Raw genomic sequence first — 23,252 nt, 5'->3', positions numbered from 1 at the left:
CTTGGTCGCTAATAGAAATGTTTCGGGACCCCAAATTTCTATTCCTTAAACCGGGATATTCATTTAAGCGGTATTCTAATAAGCGGATTCGACTGTATACCATTAGATTCAAAAAACTATGTACAAAAATAAAATAGAATGAAAAAACGATAATTTTTTTCAGGGTACCTACCTGGTCCCTTTAAGCAAATATCGTAACTATTTACTCTTTTTTTTTTGTTTTTAGAAATATTGTTTTTGTTTTTGAAAATTTTGTTTTTGTTCAATAATAATTTAATAAATAATGTGACATTGGATACCAATATTCTTAGTAAAAAATGTTTCTCCCATTGGCCCCGGCTTGTACGACATTGAAAGTAAGCATGACTAGAGGATGCTGGCTGAGGGACTCAAGTAGCATTGCCTCTAAGTATTGAGAGAGAGCTCCGGGTAATGTCCTCATCCGGGAGCGGCAACGGCGGCAACTGCAGAAGGCGGTGGTGAGAGGCGGCAAGAGAATCGATACCGCCGCCGTGATGCCGATGCCAAGGAACAGAAAATTGATACGAGGATCATTCGAGGATATCCCCTTAATTTTTTTGATCTGTGGTAAATTTCATTCGGTGTGTTCTACTCTTATATTTTTCTCTACACTTTTCTCTTACACTTTTTTAAGTTACGTCGTGTCTATAATAAATTGTTAATGCTTAATTTTCACCAATCATGTTTTATTATTGTACATTAATAATATTTTACCTACATTATTTTATTATTATAAATTAGTATTAGGTACATATACAGAAAATTCAAAAAGTCAATTCGCACTGAAACTCAAAATACCAAATAAATTGATATACAGGGTGGGCCAAGTACAGAAAAGAGTCCACCTCGATATTTGGCAGTATGTAGTTATTAGATTTTAAGGAAATGCCGAAACAGGTCGATTTTTATTCTAAAGGGGACACATTTTTACGATACACACATCTGTCATTTGTCAACCCCCTTCCTTCCACGTTCTCAACAGTCTCAACACCTTATTTTTAAATAGAGAATAGGGGTCGTATGGTAGCTCATTTGAAAGGGTATTCAATTCTCTATTCAGTAATATAATGACAATTATTCAATAATTGACAAAAAAAGAAGAATTTATGTAATTTATTTTACAGTCGGAAAAATGAAAGATTGCCCATGAACGATCACATCAATCACATATTTTGTATACGCTGTGAGCTCGTACGTAGAGGGGATATTTACAAATTCGTGAACGCCAGTAGTGACAAGTTTGTAAACGTTTACTGGAAATTTGACATAAATGTCAAAGTGATTAATTTAAAATTAAAATTAAAAACATTAATTATAAACAATATTAGTTGGTCAAAGCTGTGGTATATATTTTTACCTTAAATATACTTACGTTTTAAATACTGAATTTAAGTTTTTTTAATATTCCGTAATATCTAATTATAAATAATCTATTATAATCTTAGCGCCATCTACACGATTATTGTCAAAGTATCCGAAGTAAGAAATTGATATTTTATCAATAGAACGTCAAAATGATTAGAAAAATCTTAAAAAATCGATTACAATTTAATTACTTTTTTGCGTTGTTAATATTAAGCGATAACAATTAAATAATAAAATTAAAAATTACCGGTAAAAGTTGGATTAGTAACCGCTAGGAGCAACACCAACGAAGCTCACAGCGTATACGCTCTGAGCTTCGCTGGTGTCGCTCCTAGCAGTTACTAATTCAACTTTCACCGGTAATTTTTAAATTTATTATTTAATTGTTATCGCTTAATATTTACAACGCTAAAAATTAATTAAATTGTAATAGATTTTTTTAAGATTTCGCTAATCATTTTGACGTTCTATTGATGAAATATTAATTTCTTACTTCGGGATACTTTCACAATTATCATGTAGATGGCACCAAGATTAATTTATAATTACATATTACAGAACACTAAAAAACGGAAATTCAGTATTTAAAACGTAAATATATTTAAGGTAAAAATATATACCACAGCTTTGATCAACTAATATTTTTTATAATTAATGTTTTTAATTTTAATTTTAAATTAATCACATTGACATTTATGTCAAATTTCCGGTAAACGTTTACAGACTTGTCACTACTGGCGCTCACGAATTTATAAATATCCCCTCTACGTACGAGCTCACAGCGTATTGGCTGTTTTTTTTTTCATAAATAAAAAACGAGACAGATAGATTATTAATAATCTGAATAATATGTGATTGATGTGATCGTTCATGGGTATTCTTTCATTTTTCCGACTGTATTTAAAATACATTTTACTGTTTCCAGAAAACAGAAATAAATGTGTATTCCACAAACAAATATTGCTTTTCGCTTAAATTCAATGTTTAAGCCAGCTGCCACCATCCACCTGCCTCTTGGAAGTTTGTACATTTAATTTAAGCGAAAATCAATAGGCTGACAACAGTAAAATGTATTTTAAATAAAATAAATTACATACATTCTTCTTTTTTGTCAATTAATTTAATTAAAAAAAATGTTTGCCCATCCTGCATAAATAATTATGATAATGTTTATATTACTGAATAGAGAATTGCCCTTTCAAAAGAGCTACCACACGACCCCTATTTCCTATTTAATAAGCTGTTGGGGACGTGGAAGGGAGGGGGGTGACAAATGACAGATGTATGTATCGTAAAAATGTGTCCTCCTTAGAACAAAAATCGACCTGTTTCGGCATTTCCTTAGAATCTAATAACTACTTACTGCCAAATATCGAGGTGGGCTCTTTTCTTTGGCCCACCCTGTATAAATTAATTCAATGTTCATTCTAGAAGTTATAAATCCTTTTATGTTACCGAGCACACGCTGTAATATTTCCTCCTTTTACACAAGCAGTGAAATTAGGTATTCTTCTTCTTGTAGTACCTATCCATTTCGGATTTTGGTGACCGTCAGGGCAATCTGTACTTTGCATACTGCTGCACGGAAAAGATTTGTGGTGACTGCGTTAAAGCACGTACGTAGATTTTTCAGCCAGCAAATACGTCACACCGACTCATTTAAATTGCTGTTCTTTCTTAGAGATCAGCATACATTTTGTTTTCTCAATCTTTAGTGAAAATTTATATCTCTGACTTACTTCTGTAATCCTATATTCATTAACTTCTGGAAGGCTTCATAATTGTCAGCGAATACCATCTTGTCGTTCGTGTATCTGATGTTATTGATACATTCTTCGTTAATTAGCCCTCTACTACTTCTTGAAAGATTTCCTTCAGAGTATTTGAACAGTCGTGGCGATAGTGTACATTCCTGTCGAACCCCACGTTTGATTATGATATCATCGGATTCTTGAACTTCTGTACCGATAGACGATGATTGGTTCCAGTAAGATGGCTAATAACTCTTTGGCAACAGGCATCTATTTATGCCAATATTGGTTAATACCTTTGAATTTAAGAGATTGTCAGAAATATTGCCAGCAGTATTATTGTAGTATATATTATGAACGCTTATTATTTCACTTGATGTCTACAAATGAAAATTTAAAATTTTGGTACGGTATCGTTTTATTGAAAAATATGAGTCCCAGAATCTGATGAGAATTTTATGAATTTATATTCTTCAATAATTGGATTTAGTGTCTTCTAACCAACCCACATACGGGTGTAGTTTCAAGTAGGTGCCATAATATTCCCGGAAAGTTTTCTTAGACCAAACAGCTGATCAGCGCAAGACTTTGCTGCACGGAAATCCCTTTGATCTTCCTCTTTCGTAACTTGGTTCTCCATTCTTTCTTTTCTAATCTTACCGTAAAGTCCAGAAACACAAATTGAAGAGTCTCAGATGCAGAATCTACCAAAAATGGTAAATAGTTATTTAAATCTGAGACTATTCGTGTTGAAAGTTCTTTTAGGTACATCCTTAATCAGTGGCGTGCTGGCCATATAAATGAATCGGTGCAATCACCGAGAGGCCGCGGCCTCTTGAGGCCGGAACTCAAAAAATATTGGATTACTTGGATGTAACTAAAAAAATATTTTTTTAATTTATAATACATAGAATGTTAATTTTGTTAATAGCATCATAGATGCATGTTAATAGCATCATTTTGTTAAAAGATTAAAAAACCTTTCAAAAAAATTAAAAAAAAAATTAATTGTAAAATACAAGTTAAGTAGGTAATTGAATAAGACTATAGTTGAAATTGAAATACATAAAAAAATCGGTTAAGAAGTACTTTAACACAAGATCACTTGGAAACATTTATGTTAATGGCTATAGAAAAAAGAAGCTTTGAATGAGCTTAAAAATGATGAAATAATCTACGAATTTGCTCAAAAATTTACTTTAATGCGGAAATTATAAAAGAATTTTAGATTATTGTGTTGTATTAACATTATAAATATTGTTAAATCAAAGTATTTGCACTGTACTTGTATTTGTACTCTGTTGTATAATTGATTTACTAAACTCCAACTTAACACATAACTGAAAAATTCTCAAAATTTTATTTTACTTTTATCTTAATTACATCAAATTCATATTATATTTATTCAGGAAATTATGGTTTCTGCCTTACTACATACAATATTGTCATACATATCATTTACTATCTGTAAGATTGCTTATTCTTAAATAAAAAAATAAAGCAAATTAAAAAAATTATTGAATTCAAAGTTTTATGTTTGATTTAAAAATAATTTATATTTTTGTTTATTTGATTTTATAAATAACGAGTAAAACATCCTGATAATAGAAGACAAAATGTGGATGGGAGGCCGCTTTTCTATAAAATCACCGGGCCGTTTGAAAAGTTCCAGCACGCCACTGTCCTTAATCTGCGACTTTTTCAATTAATAAGACTGCAGACGACGAATATAGAAAACGAAAAGGAAACGATCACATTCCGTTTTCATTCGTCTAGGAAAAAAGGACAGATAAGAAGAGGAACTTTCAGTACTCAAATGCGAGTAAAGATAGAAAAATAATAAATGATGGTTTTGCTTGTTTTCGATTCAGAGGGATGCACACCCGCTGGATAGTCTGTTTCTACCATTGCAGGCATCATCAGCAGCGTTCGTTAGCGTGCACAACAAGCAAAACCATCATTTATTATCCAGAAACACAGTTTGTTACACTTAAACCTCTGTAGTTTCAGTTCTTTCGTCTGTTACCTTGTTTATGGATGGTTGATACGAAGGATGTTTTCCATTTCGGTTGATTTTTAGTCCAGAACCCTATTGAAGCGGTCCTCGTAAGTTCGAAAGTTCCACGACGCTTTCTTTGGTCGCAATACCGCCTCCGAATTGCCGTCCTTCTCGTGTGCTACTATTCTCGCGCGCCAGAGAACAACTTTTATTTGTATTCTGATTGCAGGGGAGGATTCCAACATTTTCTTGTAGTCCAACAGGACTGCAGGACAAAATTACATTACAAGTTTTCACATTACGGTATTTTATGTAATCCACTAAGGTATTTTTTTTAGACAAAGTTTATAAGTAAACGAATAAATAATATAATAATATGTAGAAAGAAATCATTTATAAAAGCTAAGGAATTTAAACTTTGAAGAATTTTTTGGACACCCAATAAAAATATATTAAAAATGTTTTAGAAAGTCCCCTTTTTATATAATGTGATGAAGTGCTACATACTTGTTTCTCTTGTGCTAAAAAATATTTGATTATCGGCAAACAAAAAGCTATAGTTGTTTTCAATTTTTACTCCCATCTGACCACATTCCTTGTTCTAGTTTTTTACTGTTTCATCTATTAGACGGAGAGGCAGCGCCGAAAAATCTCTCTGAATTTACTAAAGCTAGTTTTTTCACGTTGTGCTGAAGCTATTTTCTTGTGGCATTTTTATAATAAATTACTTTTAATTAATTTAATTAATTTAAATTTCAATCAACATTTCAACAACATTCAAAACAGCAAACACATTGAGATCTATTCTATCTAAAACTAAACCTAACAGTGAACAAGAAAAAACAAAGAATTGTATTTATAAAATACCTTGTGAATGCGAACAATTTTATTTAGGTGAAACATTAAGACCATTAAACGTTAGAATAAGTGAACATCAGTATTATATTAAAAATAGAGAATTTGATAGATCTCAAATATGTCAACATGCATGGGATAATGAACATAGAGTTCAGTGAAGAGATTCAAGTATAGTCCTGAAAGAATCAGATAGTAAAAAGAGAAAAATCAAAGAAGCGGCTCTAATTATGCTAAATGAAACCAATTGTGTCGCAAATTCCTCGGTAGAATGCAGTAAGATGTGGTTACCCATACTGAAAGAGGAAGTCAATAGAAAGAAAATACCACGATTAGTAAGTCAATAACATACGAGATAGTACAAATTTTATATTTTAGTATTACTTATTTTATATCTATGTATTATTAATATTATTTATAATTTAAACATATTAAAGTCAGAATTTGGTATTAGTTGTATGAAAAGTAAATTAAATGTAAGACCAACTACTTACGATATCGGGATAGTATCGCGAGGTTTTTTCCTGGTTTTCCCTAGTGATTTACTATGGAATCTCTAACGCGAGAATTTTACTGTCACCGTTGCATTTGGTTGTCTTTTTAAAGACAGATCACATGCTATGATTTTTTTGTGACGGATATTTTTGAATTGGGATTGATTTCATGTAATCGAATGAAATATCTTTTAGTAAAGTCGTCCCAGGAACGCAACTCATAAATATTGGAGATATCATTTTAAAGTCTTCTACTTTAAAATGTAAAATATACGTCTGAATTGCCAATATAAATGAGTCAGATTAAATAAATTATTAGAAGAATTTTTTTACTTAGCAACAACATTTTTGTTTATTTTAGTAGTATTTTGTATTTTGACAACGAAACCCGATTTGGGCTTCGAAACGTTAATAAAATCATTTTTTTGGTAAAATTGTGGTTTATTTTCCATTAAAAGTAATTTATTAGTTTTTTTCACAGTTGATTACCGTGATTGTGTAGAGAAACATACTGCGTTCGGTCAAGCGAAACGTAGAACAAGTGGTATGGGCCATTCCACGAACATACGCCTGTTTTCGATTACTTTGACAACGAATATTTTACTGCGCAACATAAGAAGTACGAAAGTAAATGGCGCTAATAATTATTCCAATAAACAACAATGTAATTTGCAATTTACTTTCGTTCTTCTTATTTTGCACAGTAAAATATTCGTTTTCGAAATAATCCAAAACAGGCGTATGTTCGTGGAATAGGGCTGATAGCTTGTCAAAGTTGCTTACCTGCAGAGGTAATTAAATCCATTTGCTAAGGCTGGAAATCAGTACACACATTCTAAATTGAACATAAATAAAAGCTATTATAGTTGGTCAGCTGTATGACGGGACAGAGCCGGTCGGTCGGCCCAAATGAATGTACAGGGTTATTCACTATATTTTGACCCCCTTGTAAACTGCTTTATTTACAGAATTAGAAAAAAAATGTAAAATAAAAAAGTTATTCGATTTTTTAATTATGATTTTTTGACATATACAGTAAAGCGCTGGTTTCCTGTAGTCTCCACTGCTGGTTTCCACTGTGATGAGTGACGTCATAAAAAACTGTACCATGCAAAATAATAGCGGTGGTTTCCAAGGATGCGTTGGAAGCTACCGCTTGCTGAGTTTGCACATTCCATTGCCGCAGTGAAGAACCTTGAATTTTTCACCGTAATCTGGCGTAATTTATTGCAGTGCTACGGTCGCAAGAATCACCGTACTAGACACATGGGTATGTACTTGTACCTAATTGCTATTCTTATGGGCTAATCCGGTCCGTTCTCAGATGGGACTTTCATCCCTGTCATGTTACTGTCAAGAAATTATTCAAAATAGTTGTTTTTTGATACAAAAATTACATTAGTTAATAGTATTATTACTCTGTTTTAAAATAATTTTATTCAAACACCAAAAATACTACATTACTTTAAAGTTTTTACAACTTTAACAAAATGACAACTATAAACGTCAAAATTAGATCAGCGGTATTTAATACAGCTGATCTATGATTTGTCAACTTTCTATGTTAATAAATATTCAGTTTCTATACATTTTCTGACGTTCTAAACGTCACTTGACATAAAAATAAACATTGCAACAAGTGAAGGCTCCAGGACTGTAATAGCTCAATGTTCCTATGTGTCTACTATGGTGGCTCTTACTGTATATCGTACTAGTGACGTCATCCATCTGGGCGTGATGACGTAATCGACTATTTTTTTAAATGAGAATAGGGGTCGTCTGCTAGCTCATTTGAAAGGTTATTCAATTCTCTATGCAGTAATATAAACATTAAGATCATTATTTTTACAGGGTGTCCAAAAAAAATTTGGAATTATTATTTAAACAATTTATTTAATTTAAAAAAAATTTTGGACACCCTGAATAAACAATCATGTCAATGTTTATATTAAAGAATAGGGAATTGAATACCCTTTCAAATGAGCTAGCACACAATCCCTATTCTCATTTAAAAAATAGTCTATTACGTCATCACGCCCAGATGGATGACTTCACTAATAAGATATATATGTCAAAAAGTCATAGTTTAAAAATTGAATAAGTTTTGTATTTTACATTTTTTTAAACTTTTATAATATAAAATATATTATAATTATAATCTTTTAAATTTCACGGTCAACATTTCCAACCAAGAGAAACTGTTTCTTAAATTCGAAAAAAACCCAAAATTTATGTACAAAAATTTAGGGAAAATAGAACAGTAAATATAATATTTTTTATCTTTTTAATTGTCATAAGTTCTGAACTGAATTTAACGTCGTGTCGTGTCATCTCCCATAATACAAAATCAACTGACTAACTGGCGATGAAACGGACGGCGATGAAATGACTGGCGATGAACCGGCGGCATCGAAACGGCGGCGATGAACCGGCGGCGATGAAACGTCCCATTCCGCCACATGATGTACTTTCCCATTTAAAAAAATCAAATATATGACTGTCACCTAAAGAGGGATCGCGTAAAGTTCGAAACATTGATACTCTGGGTATTTTAAAAATCGACCTATTCGAACGTTTTGCTTATTTGCTAAAAATAACTGAGTTAATATAAGGGGGAGGGGGTAACACTTATTCCAGCGCACTGTATAACGATAGAACTTTTATTTTTTAGAAAATATTTCAAAAATTTAGCTTAACACAAAACAAAAACCATTTAGATAGAAACGCATGTGAATGTATTATTTTTTTATTTTTCGTTGTAATAAGAAATTATACTATAAAATGGCGAAGTACTTGGTAAGTTTTACCGCCAGAATTTAGAATATTCTGCGAAATACTGATACCATTGATTATAGACACGGATGTGTCTATAATCAATGCTGATACTAATATTCTAACAAAAACACCAGAATAAGTATATTTTTAAATACAGCACCTAGAGGGTTGCAACTTTTTGCATTGTGTTCAGGATTATGTCAGGGAAAAATCTACTATAGAAAAATGTGTGGAAATTTTTAGTTTAATTTTGGAATGCATAAAATGCATCCAAAATTGCATAAACAAGTCAAAATCAATATATTAAGAGCCAGATTTTGCTATTAAAACGTTTTTGGGGTCGCTGAACACCACTACGCCATCAGAACCCACCTCCATAGCACCTGCTATGGAGTGCCCAGTGTCACTGCTAAGGCACCTGGAGGCGTCTGGAGATTCGAGGGTTCTCGGCATTAAATCGATGCAGATATATTACTCAGGAGGTTTTTGGGGTTGGTGAAAACGAATACGCCATAAGAACCGACACCCGAGCACCTGGTGTCTAACTAAGGTCACGTCGTCTTCTGTAGTTTCGAGGGATTTTGGCACTAAATTGATGCAAACAGATTACACGAGGGGTTTTTGCGTTGTTGAACACGAATACGCCATTAGAACTGACCCCTGGAACACCTGCTGCCCAAGGTAACTGCTATGTCACGTCATCTTCGGGAGTTTCGAAGGTTTTCATCCTTGAATGCATGCAGATAGATTACTAGGCGGTTTTGCGGTCAATGAATACGAATACGCCATAAGAATCGATACCGGACTACCTGGTACCCAAGGTCACTGCTAAGGTATGTTATCTTCTGGGGTTTGAAGGGTTTTTGTGCACCAGATGCACCGGGGGTTGGTTCGGATGGCGTAATCTTACTCAGTGACCCCAAAAACCCCCCGAGTAGTCTGTTTGCATCAATTTAGTGCCGAAACCCTCGAAACTTCAGATGACGTGCCTTAGCAGTGAACCTCGGTACCAGGTGTTCTAAAGATCGGTTATGATGGCGTAGGTTGTCTTCAGCGACCCCAAAAACCCCCGAGTAACAAAATCTTGCCCTTAATAGACTTATTTTGACATGTTTATGCACTTTTGGATGCATTTTAAAATGCAACTACGCATTTCTACCCATTTTACTTTATCGTACTACATACGTATAATAGATAAAGTTATAGGATCGTGCAAAAAAAAAATTTTCAGATTTCACTTTTTTTCGACGTTTTGAATCCCCCTAAGCCGAGTCTAAAAAGCAAATAAAAAAAACATGTCGGGAGTATGTACGTATGTACGTACGTATGTCGCCACCATCCAGCAAAAACTACCGGACCGATTTCGATGAAATTCAGTATGAGTAAGTTTAAGAGAATTTTGTCGAGAAACTAAGCTTTTCAAAAAAACCTCTCAAGGGGGAGCCGAAATAGGGGGGTTATTTAGGGCCCATTTTTGCAAATTTTGACCAAAACGAATGAAATTTAACTCAAAGTTAGCTCATCGATAAGTAAATATAAATACGGAATTTGACATTTCCAAATTCAAAATGGCGGTCAACATGGCCGACGGCCCACCCGACACATTTCCCTACCTATCTAAAAACTTGTTTAAGATAAGTTTAATTTGAAAAAGTTGTTATATAGCCTAAAGATGGTGCTATAAGAATAATATTATCGTTTTTTAGAAAAAGTTATCGGTTGCCTATATTTAAGGGGTCAAAATTTGACATAAATTTGAACTAGATTTTCTCAAAAATGGCTTCAAGGAATTTGTTTATTTTTTGATATATTTTTGAAGTCCTATCGGTAAATTGAATAACATTAGTCAGATTTCTTAACTCCCCATAAGAGGGGAGTTATGAATTTTCTATAAAAAAATATTCGAGTGCCCGTAACTTCCTTTGTGATAGAAAATAAAATTTGAAATTTGCAGACATATATGGTACTTTATTATCTATTATCACAATAAATTTTACCCAAAATATGGCTTCCGGTTGAGCCGGAAATGAAAAAAATCTTAATTTTTTTGATAAGCCCTGTATATTTTTTGGCACATTTTGAAATAATGTAAAATTACCTTTCCAATGACATAAAACTCGTTGCTGTAGCTCAAAAACTCGAGAAGTTACAGTAAATAGAAATTTTGCTATAATCTTGTGTGTGTCCTCTCTCACGCGATCATAGCAGAGCATTATTAATTATAGGGCAGTCAATGAGGGTATTTGGCTCCGAATTCCATCCTACTACATCGATGTAGTTGATATTTTCACAGTAAGTAGGGAATAGCTCAAGAAACAAAATCTACCCTATATACTATGGCGCTTTTATCTTGGGGCGGTTCCCACCCCTTCATGGGGGTGGAAAATTTGTTGGTCAAAATAAGCACGGAGGTGGTTAGAGAACCTATTTCTAAGCAAAAACTGATCTATACTTTTTTTTGAGAACTCAATACTTTTTGAGTTATGCGTAGTTGAAAATTGGCCATTTTCACACCTTTTCGGATGGTTTTTTGTGAATACCTTAAAAACTATGCATCGAACTAAAAACACTATATAAAACATTTTTTAGGTTATAAATAACAAAGAGATTCGTTTTTTCGAAAATGTTCTATTTTTAATAAAAAAAGAGATATGGTAGGTGAAAAGAGTTTGTTTTTTGGTGAATGCTCAAATTGGTGTATTCAACTTGAAATAACAGAGGAACGGTAGGTTTTAGGTGTATAATGCTACCAACGCCTTTTGTAGTGTTTGAAAAGGCCTTTAAAACGAGCACCACTAAATGCCGGTTGCATTCAAACTAAGCGAGATATGGTGCAAAAAAATATATGACTAATGTACTTTAAGGAAAAATCAAAAGTACATACATTTAACCTCTCATCCACCAGAATTTAAATGCACTTTACGTCACAAGAGTACACAATACCTTTTAATATAGTGTTATTTCTACTTTCAAAAAGTTGAACGGGTTTAAAGTGAATGGTTTTTGTAAAAAATGTGATCAAATTATAGAATGCATTTTTAAATTTTCTTAAAAATCTTTCTTTTTCTCTATGTAATTCGGAAATAAAAATGTTCCACCCCCGAGGAGTGGTGGGAACCGCCCCCATGATAAAAGCGCCATAGTATATAGGATAGACTTTGAATCAAGAGATTGGGCTACTCCCAAAAATTTCATTAAAATCCATGCAGTAGGATAGAATTCGGAGGTAATACCTTGTTCTTAATCTCGCGCATTCACTGGCGTAATAGAAATAGAATGAAATGCAAATATTGTAAACTATTAATTTCTCAGAAAAATGAACTCATTTGAAATCAAAGTATGACTATAATATTCTATTGATTTATGCAATAATCTATACATCTATAGTGTGTCCCCGAAATATGGCATCGAACATTTTCTCAAATGCAGGAATTAATGATGCGTAGAACTATAAAATATTTTCAAGTATACAAGGTGTTTCTAAAATATCAAAATAACGAGTAACTTTGCTATTTTTATAGAATGCCAGTATCTAGTACGATAACGATAATAGATCGGTACGATAAAGTTCTCGGGCGGCCCTTCCGTCCAGCGTTTTTCTATAATAGAATATCTTCCTGACATCATCCTGAAAGCAATGCAAAAAGTTGCAAGTCTCTGGATGCTGTATTTAAAAATCGATTTATTTTGTGCTAAATGCCTTGGTCTATTAAAATATCACTACCGAAACCATTTCCCTCTCTATCTCAAATACATCTATTTTTTACCTATAAACTGAAACTAAACATTTTAGAGAGAGAAAAACACGATGAGAGAGAGAGAGTGTTAAACTATTTAATGTGACGTAATGCTCGTCTAATAAAAGTCAATTACAGTTTGCATATCAATTAACTAAAGACTATTGCAGTCAGCAGAAAAAAGCTGCAAATTTTGGTTGATCGCACTATGCAGTATATCGCACTATGCACACTGCGAGAAGTATATTATATTTTCGAGTTTTTTTACGCTCTCGCTCGCTCGTTTTTGTATTTATAATTATTACATCTTTAATGATTGAACTTTTAATTATAAACTATTATATTTTTAAGTAATTTAAAATTTTTTAATTTTTAATAAAACCCGAGTTAAATTCAGCTTATCGCGATAGTCTAATTAAACACAATGAACAAGAAGTGGATAAAGAATCGATATGTTTTGAATCAAATTAAAAATTATATCTATATGGTTTTGTGGAGCTTTCGAGTCAGTTTTGAGAAATCACGACGAAAAGGAAAATTCAGAAAATAGAGACATCTTTATGGAGCTGTCCAATGTTAGCCGAATTAGACGACTTAGGTTCATATTCAAAGTTCCAAATCTTTAAAAGCATGTACCTCAAAACAACACAAAATAAACTCCTTCAGTTCATCTTAGATGTTTATAACGAGGAAATAAGAAAAGTAATTAAAAATTATCTGTGTGTTGCAGTGATTGCCGATGAAACGACAGACGTCGCATCGCTGGTGAATTTCAGTTAGTCCGATAGTTGTCCGATATTTGTGTAAAGGGCGATAAGTTGACAGATTTAGGAGATTTTACTTGTTGGACGGACATGATGTCAAATCAATCACTGAATGCATTTTAAATGTTTAACTTTCTTGACACCCCAGAAATGGTAGATACCTATACCTATTTTTTAATGTCTATTTTATACCTTTTTTGACAATATCGTGAACCCGTCACTAAAAATTTAGGCAGCTGCCCGAATTCTGGCACTACCTACTTAAAGTGATACGAGCCGCCACTGGTACCATATTCGTTCAGATCTGCCTTCTTACAAGTGGGTTAGATATATCGGTTATATAGTGGTACATATGACTTTATTAATAACCAGGGTAGTATATTTTAAAAAGTATGTCTTCTTATCTTTATAAAAAAGGTACGGGTATCTTTCTCACTGAACATAAAAGGAAAATATACTCAGTGACATTAGAAGTGTTACACCCAGAAGAGATCATTTCTGGAACTTAAATTTTTGGCAACATGGTATATTTTCATCAAGAATGAAACGATAACATTAACATTGGCAAGACTTTTTATTGATACATGTAATCAAAAAAAAAAGAATGTGTGTGTACTTTGTACCCACGTAAGAAGTTATAGGTACTTCTATATTATATGATTTAAACGAAATTAATATACTTTTATTTAAGTATATTTTATTTAAATATTAAACTAATTTATACTTACTACTTCTCAAACATTTTTATTAAAACAGTGCCAAAAATTAAAATAATAAAAGAATAAAACACACACAAACACATTGAAAAATGCCACAAATGATTTCTGAACAATAATTTTCGGAAAAATTTTTAACTAAATACGTATTTTCTGAAAATAAAATTATATAATAAATACACTTACAATCATAAAATGTATAAAAAAAATAAAAAAATAAAAGTTTCTATTGGGGTTCGAACCCGCTTATTAGCGCGGTTGGTGTTGAGATTCATTCACCTTAAACGCTTATCCACGGAGACAATACGTCATCATGTGCGAAGTTCAAGTAACTAAACGGATTAAACTTTTGACAATTCTGAATTAAATCAAATTATTTTGATTTTGAATTGAAATGATTTAGAATTGAAAAATACAACAAAACATAGAGTAAGAAAACAATATATTAGGTGAATATTGATAGAAATTTTGATGGTAATCAAATTATGTAAATAAAAGTATTACATACTATGTATTTTGGTAGGTTCAAATAGGTAGGTACCTATGAAACTTTTTATTAGGACACTGAAACATTTACAATTATTACGTACCTGTTGCTTTTAAAAACTATTTAAAAAGTCACTACAATTATAAACTTTTTTGTTTCTGTCCTCACAACAATAAAACTAATATATTATACAACATTTGTTTACCTCCATATTGAACAATTATTATTGACAGATCATTTCAACACCCAATCAGAGCCCGTATAACGACTAATACCATACTGTCGGTGTGCGCATGCGCGCAGATTAATAATAAATAATTACCCTCATATCGCGCCTAAAGCAGTATAACTTCAAAAATTAATAATGTGTTTGGCGACCCCCTAGCTGAACACACTCCTGTACACGTCTAGGCATTGACAAAACGACATGATCGATGTCTGTTTGTGGCACCTCGTTCCAAGCAACTTGAATTTCATGGATTAACTGTGCCAGAGTCTGTGGAGGATGGTGAAAAGTGGACAGTCTCCTCCCCATCATATGCCACATATATGTTCAAAAGGATTAAAACCCAGTGAACCGGGTAGCCACGCCAAAAAATTAACACCAGCTTGTTGGAGAAAGTCCATAGTTCGACGAGCAATATGGGGACGCGCGTTGACTTCGTTTCGACGGCCGTGTAGATAAGGCAGTAAAGTGGTTTGTAAAATTTCATCAACATAACGCGCATCTGTCATACTGTCTATAATAAACAAAAGTGGTGATCGGCTACCATAGGCAATAACCCCCCAAACCATTACTCCAACTGTCCTGTGTAGATGCCTCTCAACAGCAAACCTGATATCTCGATGCTCTCCATGGCGGCGTCTTATCATCTTACGACCGTCATGCATACCTAAACAAAATCGCGATTCATCGCTGAATGATGGATTATGCCATTCTGCCACCCAATGCTGCCGTTCTCTGCACCAATTCAAACGTTGATGACAGTGGTCCGCAGTCAAAGGAAGCACTCGTCGTGGTCGGAATGGAACTAGTCCAAAGGCTAGAATGCTACGGTATAGGGTACGTATAGTAACAAGTCTACCTTCTACTCCAAATCATTGGTCAGCGATTTGACGAGTAGTAGCAAAACGGTCTCGCAGAGCCAGGAGTCTAAAGCGCCTATCTTGACGCCCTGTGGTACGCATCGGTTGACCAGTTAGTCTTCTTCGTGTTCCTCTACCTTCGTTTGTCCACACACAACACACTAGCATAACTGTCATTGCTGTACAATTTACACAACACGAGGGCCAATTTTGCGATACGACGAACTCATATTTCTATAGACAATAATTCTACCCCTGCCCTGTCAAAATCACTAAAATGGTGGTAATTTTGGTGTCTTCGAACTTGAAGCATATTCTTGCACTGAATATAATTATTAGACTCAGGAATAATAACAAAAAAATTGTGTACCAACCGGTCTTTATAAATTGGTCTTTTCACAAAAAAAAAATTAAAGATAAAACTTTATTTTTACAAAAAATATAAAAGACAAAACATTGATATTGTTATCATAGCAAGCATGCTTTAAATATACTAAGTCATTATGCTGCCAAAAAATTAAGTTCAAGAAATTAATGATTCCTTCTGGGTGTAACACTTCTAATGTCACTGAGTATAGGTATGTATTAAGATTACCTTCATGTTTTTATTTATCTTTTTCTAATTGTAACAATACAATAATACTAGGTAAGTACAATATTTCGTAACTTACCCTACCTAAATAGTGAACAAAAAGTATAAAACAAGTAGCACGGAATGCGCAGGAATATCATTCGTACAATCGTGGAATGTAGAATTCGTGGAGAAACGTACAATTGTAGAAAAAAAGTAAAATCCTCCAATAGAGGCATATCACACAGGCGTATTTGGCGGCGGTGGCGGCCAATCCCACCCCAGCCAGTGGCATTGGCAATAAGATCCACATTCCGAGAAACTCGAGCCTTCGTCGGCGTATGCCGACTGTTGCCATTGGCGGGAGGATTCCGCGAATCCCACCAATTTCTCTTATTCAATTGTCATTGCTCGTCGGGTCGGACTGTTTGGTGGGTGGGCGATGGGCGGCTGACAGCCGCCCGCTCAATCCTACCGAAATCCAATCGTAAAATTAGAATTATTGGAAAGCTCGATTTTCCGTAATACATATTCCCGAAATTGGGAAAGAGCCGCCGACGACCGGTGGCATTGCAGAGCGAGAGACTGCATCGCAAATTTCAGGACCGAACTCCTCACTCCTATACCTATCTTCTCAAAATCTCTACTGTTTATAGGTATTTGTCTATAGTCTATATGTTTCTTAACATATTATGTCCTAAAAGATTTGGCACAAAATTCATTGGCTTTAATTTTAACAAACACAAAATAATATCAAGTTGCATTTGGAAACAAAAAAATTTTTACTTTGTAGGGATAGGCTGTCAGTTGAGATTTAATAATTTTGCAGTTTTCGCTTTAAGATGTTGTATACCTAAATTAGAAGTAAGTAAAAGATTCAACAAGTTGGTTGGCCGAGTCAGTGCCGTTTTATGCACTGTGCGCTTGGGGCGGGCGCCCAAGGGCCCGGGGCCCGTTCCACTTAGGTACTAATAAAAAAGTAAAATCCTCTAAATAATCTGCTAATACCTGTAATTTCAAAATGGTTTGATTTTAAGACTGATGACTTTATAAAAACTGTGAACTTTTAAATAAAAAAGTGATTCCTTAGAACATTGTAAAAAAATGTTTGAAGATGGAGAAAAAGCTTATTATAGAAGAATAAATAAAAGCAACTTTTATAGAGGAAAACCCAATGGAAGCAAAGAAAAGAGAGATTGGCTAATACGACGCAAGTGTTAAAGCTGTTTATTGTTACCCGTGCAAATTATTTCCATTTGAAATAAAAAATAGTTTAACTGAGTTTGGATGGACCCACTGGAAACATTTGAATATTTTACTCAAATCTCACGAAGAGAGTAAATTTCATCTGAACTCTATGGTTACATTAATAACAAGATCATCATTAAAAAAAAATGAAGAAAAAGATCTTCTGTGTAAGAGGTATATTTATTATAAATAATAGAGGTATATTTATTAGAAATACACAAAAGATATTTTTCTTCAATTTTTGAAATTAATGGTATACAGCCAGCTACAGGAAATTTTTCCTTATGAAGATCATCATTGATTGGAATTATAGACGCTGCCTTGAAAGAACAAGAAAATGCGAAGCCGACTATTGGATAAACTTCCTATAAGAAGAGTTGTTGTTACTACTAAATGACTTGCTTCTCAAGGACTAGCTTTCCGTTGATGAAATGAGGATTTAACGAGTCATTATAAAGAAACTTACTAAGTTGTCTTGTATACTAGGCTAAATTTGATTACTTCTTAGCGGAGCATTTACAACGGAATGCGAATAAATGAAAAGGTTCAGTTAGCTATACAGGGTGTCCCGGAAAATAGTGCGTTCCTTAAAGGTATAGGTAGAAGGCACCATGTAGAACAAAAAACTCTTATAACATTTTTTTCTAAATGCAACCGTTTGACCAAAAAATTAAAATGTATTTTGGTATGAAAATTTAAATCTGACAACTATGTGCGGTACGCAAATTTAAGCATAAACAGTCCCATGTAAATAGATAGAAGATAGATAGTAAACAGATAGTTTTAAAGAATCCTGTTTAGTGTCAATGCCGAGAATGTTTTCGAATAGTGAGTGTATTACCTATTATGTTATTACCCATGAATGGTGTTTGTGAAAGGTTACTTGAAACATCTATGTCTATTCGGTATAATAATTATTTTCAAGTAAGTACAACTTAGTTATTTCAGTTAACAAGTAAACAAATTACTGAGATATTATCTGGTGTATTTAAGTTCCACTGTAAACTATTAAAACTATGTAATTCAGTTAAAGCCCTCAGCAATACTCAGCATTCAACCCATTTAAACCTTACTAAATACATAATACTAGTTCAGTTAAAAGATGTGTTTTTACGTTAAAAGATGTGTAATTCGTTTAAAATTATGCAATAGGTATTTCAATACATTTCAAAAGAAAATAATTTTAGTAAACAAATAGTAAATACATAAGTATTATCTACTACAGTGGAACCTCGATTATCCGTCTCTCTATTAACCGTCACCTCTGTTAACCGTCAGGGTCCATACCTACATAAGTTATATTGACTACATAAGTAAAATAAAATGAACTAGTCATCAATTCATTTTGTTTGAGCATTGCGATAAGCCAAACGAAATTCGTTGAAATGTACACGTGCAGTTATGCCACCATCGCATTTTTTTATGTAAATAATTTTTGTTCTTATTAGGGCTCTGGATTAAATTTCAATTTAAATAGTTGATAAATAATGATACCGTGCTTTTAGAGTTATATTTTTAGAATCGCAAGTCGAAAATAAAAATGCACAGCGCAATAATTATTACAGTCAATATCTGTGTGTCACCATAATTAAATTTGATTCAAATTCGAATATTGATTGTGTCACTTAGTCGTTTGATCAATTAAGTTTTGTTAATGTTCTGTTAACCGTCTTTTCGATTATCCGTCATACCTCTGGTCCGGTGCCCTGACGGATAATCGAGGTTCCACTGTGTTAGGTTGGATTATTTTAAATACTGTTAATCACAATCACAAACGAGTTCTTATTATCTGTTATTATTCCGTAGTGCGTACGATGTTGCCAGTTTATTAAAATTTCCAAACATTAAAATACAGGTATATGGAAAACAATGTTAACTTTTTTTTGGAAACGGTTAACTTTAGAAAAAAATGGTATAGGACTTTTTTGTTCCAAATTGTGTATTCTCTCCATACCTTAAAGGAACGCACTATTTTCCGGGACACCCTGTATGTCTCACCAAATTTGCAATGAATTCTTGGAAGTAATGAAATCAAAGCTTGTGGAAACTTTTGACGCTGTAAATGCTTTAGTTAAAAACTAGGGATCCGTCAAATCTATTTTTTCCAGTTAAGCAATAACAGAGACGACAAATTAGCAATTAAAAATGAAGCCAAGACACTGCAGAATACAATCTTTGAGACAGCTCTATTGACACTGATTTGGACAAAAACTTTGGAACGAGTTAATGTAAAAGCAATACGTGAACGTAAAGAAACTGTGGAATTAAACGTGTCAATTGGAGTAGAAATAATGACATCTATTGTGAGATTTGTTGGAGACGTAAGAAATATGTCAAGCGAAATTGAACTAGAAGCCAAAAATATTTTTTTGCGAAGACGATAATATATGCTACAAAGATGTTACATCACCTGTTAGATGATTTTCTACGCTAGATAAAGAAGCAGTCAAGACGTCAATTAATACTTTATATGTGAAATATAAAAAATATGTTGATGAAACCAAAGAGAACTTGCAATGAAATTACCCATTCTATAAAATTATGCCAAAAGTTGAATAAACATTTATAAAATTTGGCGTCATCCAGGATGTAAAGATTGTACAGGCAACATTTCCCAATATTTTACCTTTACAGCAAGTTGATTTCACGATACCAACTTCTAATGCATCAGGCCAGCGGTCTTTTTCGGCTTTAAAAGGAATAAAAATATATTTAACGCCAAATTTGGGTCAAAAAAATCTAGACGCATATCACTACTGTATTATAGAAAATGAAGACCTGGAGCAACTGAATTGTGATAGTATTATCTGACAGATTGCTAGCAAAAAGTGACCTAGTCAAGCAAAAAAGTGATCTAATTTTTGTCATGTATTTTTTAGAATATAATTTTTTGTTTGTCATGTGTTGTTTTGTGTAACTTTCTGTTTTTTATACATTTTTAAATGTATTTTTTGGAATATTTTTTACGTTTGCTATTCTTCTTGTTTGCTAAAAATTGTGTATGGATTTTACGGGTATAAATACATGAATGTGTTTTCTTGTAAAAAAATCTGACAACGAATAGCAATTAAGGGGGCCCCTAAATATTCAGCGCCCAGGGCCCGAAGTTAGGTTAAACCGGCACTGGGCCGAGTACTGAGTACCCAAAGCCATAGGCGTAACCAGGATGATCCTAAGGGGGGGTTACAACTACTGGAAAGGGGGGGTTACAACTACTGGAAGGTCTCTGAGGGGTATGGTGTTAAGCGTATAGAGCTAAAAGTCCATCCCAATGGGGGGGGTTATAACCCCCAAAACCCCCCCTGGTTATGCCTATGCCAAAGCTGAAATCTATCGAATATTCCAGAATAACCAGAATGAAAACATTTCACGCAGAACCATTTATAGGACAATGGCGCAGTACGAGTGAAGCAGAGAATACCATGTATGAATAATATAAATATAAAATCCATCGTATCCCTTCATTTCAAAATTACTCAAAGTGAAATACTTTTCGTCATCTAAAATAATGATCTTTTTATTGGCAAAGTGTACCTACTCAAATGATGAAAGGGTTACTTGTGTGAGCACATGTTCATGTGCCTATGTAGGGTAAATACGGTCCTCTGCTGGACAGTCCGTATTAAGGTTTTATTGCATTAAAATAAGATGGGGCGACCGGTTTCGCTGTTTACATGTTGCACAGCATCGTCAGGCCCACAAATGAAACATCTAAAGGCTTAATCATACACCCCAATCTTTTAATATTTAAATATTTCAAAGTTACAATAAAAAGAGGGGGACCAACAAATGCTAATTAAAATGTTACAAGTTACAACCATTGGGCTAATAGGTATATATCTACTATGTGTTTTTATGTTTGTAGGTATGGCCTTACTGTGTTTTTGAATTTGACCAACACCAACAATATACATCATTAGTTAACATTAACCCTCAACAGTTAACGAAACTGTACAACATCTTGTACTGATATCCAGATTTCGATGTAAACAGCGAAACCGGTCGCTCCATATTACTTTAATGTAATAAAACCTTAATACGGATTGTGAATAGAGGACCTTATTTACCCTTACATACATGTACTTACCTATTCACCTTACGACAGCATCTTGAAGTACGAAAGAGCTGCGCTTGAGAGTATTTGGGATACTTACGTCTCTTTCGATATTTAAGACCCTTCCTCCTCAATTCCAACGATATCTTAATAGCTATAGTCTTAATATCTCAATATTCTTAGATCTGTATTTATGAGGCAATCTCCTGGTTAACATTCCAACCTGATGGTTTTTGCTCTTCTCACACCTATTTCTTTGACTGTGCAGTGAATGAGCGTGGTACTTTTTGGTAGATTCAGACATGGTATTTCCCGCTCATACTCTGTTATTATTCTATAAATGGTTCTGCGTGAAATGTTTTCATTCTGAATTAATTGAAAGACAGTAGCGTACCGATAGATCCGCGGGCCCTGGTTCGAGTTGGGATGCGGACCCCCTCCCAATAAAAACACACATTGTATATCAAAAGTTTTTAATAAACATTAGATATAAATCACCATATATTTATAAAAACTCAAACAAATTTAAAACAGTAAATTAATATTAAGCCTATCGTTGTTCATACTGACATGACCGATCACTTTATTCCAGCTGTTTTTATAAATAATGAAACTCAAAAGTTTTCTTGGGCCAGTCATAATTAAAAACCTTAATATCGAAAAGTTAAAACAGCTTTTAAGAAATGAACAAAATAGATTCTCAAATTGCATATATTATTATGTATGATACATTTATAAATAAGTAAAATAATTAACTATTTATATGGGAAATAAGCCACAATTAAATTGAAAAAATGATTTTATTAACATTTCGACGCCCAAATCAGGTGTCGTTGTCAAATTTTTTTTGATTTGGGCGTCGAAACGTTAATAAAATTATTTTTTCAATTTAATTGTGGCTTATTTCCCATATAAATAGTTAATCATAAAAATGCCACAAGGAAATAGCTTCAGAACAAGTTAAATAATTACATACAAACCCCTAGACCCCTAGGGAGATAAAAGGATTAAATAAAAAAAAATAGAAAAAATAAAATCTTGGATAACGATGGGGTTGATATAATTAATCAAACGACCAGATTTTCTTAAAAAGAAATTAATAAAGCAATTTTCGCCAACATTTAAGGGAATTGGCGCAAATTTCGGCTCCAATGCATTTTAAGTGCCTTAATTTTTTTCGAATCCTGAGAAAACTAATAAGTATTTTTAAAAGATTTAAACGCAGAATGAAAGATTACGTTATTGCCGAGGGCCGAAAGTCCCTGAAAACTTCTTTAATGTTTATTTAATCAATTACAGGGGGTGAAAAAAAAAGAGAAATTTTAGTGT

Source organism: Diabrotica virgifera, chromosome 8 (assembly GCF_917563875.1).
Source record: "Diabrotica virgifera virgifera chromosome 8, PGI_DIABVI_V3a".
In the NCBI taxonomy this organism is placed as follows: domain Eukaryota; kingdom Metazoa; phylum Arthropoda; class Insecta; order Coleoptera; family Chrysomelidae; genus Diabrotica; species Diabrotica virgifera.
The sequence above is the reverse complement of the archived record's forward strand: the minus strand, read 5'-3'. Positions refer to the sequence as shown.